Source organism: Triticum dicoccoides, chromosome 6A, assembly GCF_002162155.2.
Source record: "Triticum dicoccoides isolate Atlit2015 ecotype Zavitan chromosome 6A, WEW_v2.0, whole genome shotgun sequence".
NCBI classification, from domain to species: Eukaryota; Viridiplantae; Streptophyta; class Magnoliopsida; order Poales; family Poaceae; genus Triticum; species Triticum dicoccoides.
This window is the reverse complement of record NC_041390.1, coordinates 365,275,611-365,276,378: the sequence shown is the minus strand read 5'-3', so window position 1 is coordinate 365,276,378 and position 768 is coordinate 365,275,611.

Sequence of the window (768 nt, the reverse complement as noted above, 5' to 3'; positions counted from 1 at the left end):
CCCCGCGCGCCCCCCTCCTCTCTCCCGATCTGGATCGGGATCCAGGGGAGGCCACCGCCGCCTGGAACCCCCGACTCCACCGCCCGACGCTCGCCACGCCAATCGCCGCCCGCGCCACCTCGCCGGCCGCCTCGACCGCACCTCCCTCGCCGCACGCCTGGCGCCGCCCGAAGCTCCACGGATCTCGCCGGAACGCTCCCTCGCCGAACTGCCACCCGCTCCGCCGAATCTCCCTCGTCGGCCCTCCCCGACCTCCATCACGCCCACTGCCCCGTTCCCTGCAGGCACCTGGTGAGGCCCCGGCCCCCTCTCTCTCCCTCGCCTCGACGTGCGTCCCGTGCATGCACTCACGTGGCCCCGTGCTTCGCGGTCACCGCCCCGACCTCACCCCCGTTCGCCACCGCCCGCGGTCACCGCGCCCCGGCCCGCGCTCGCCGTGGCCACCAGCCTCCCCTGCCTTGGCGACCTGCCGAGTTCGCCGCGCCCGCCATCCCCCCCGCGCGTGCCCACGCTGGAGACCCTGGCCTCGGCTCCGACCGCGCTCCCACTCGCCCTGGCCTCGCCCGCAGCCCCCTTCCGTGCTGCTCCCGCGCCCGCGGCCGGCCATGGCCTCGCCCCGATGTGCCTTGCCAGGCGGGCTGGTGCCCGTCGCCCAGCGACCGCTCGGGTGCGCCCAGCGCCAGCGCCCATTCGGGTGGCGCCTGCACCCAGTACCCGGCGCCCGCTAAGGCCCCTGGGGCCTATGACAGATGGGCCCCATGCCCATAA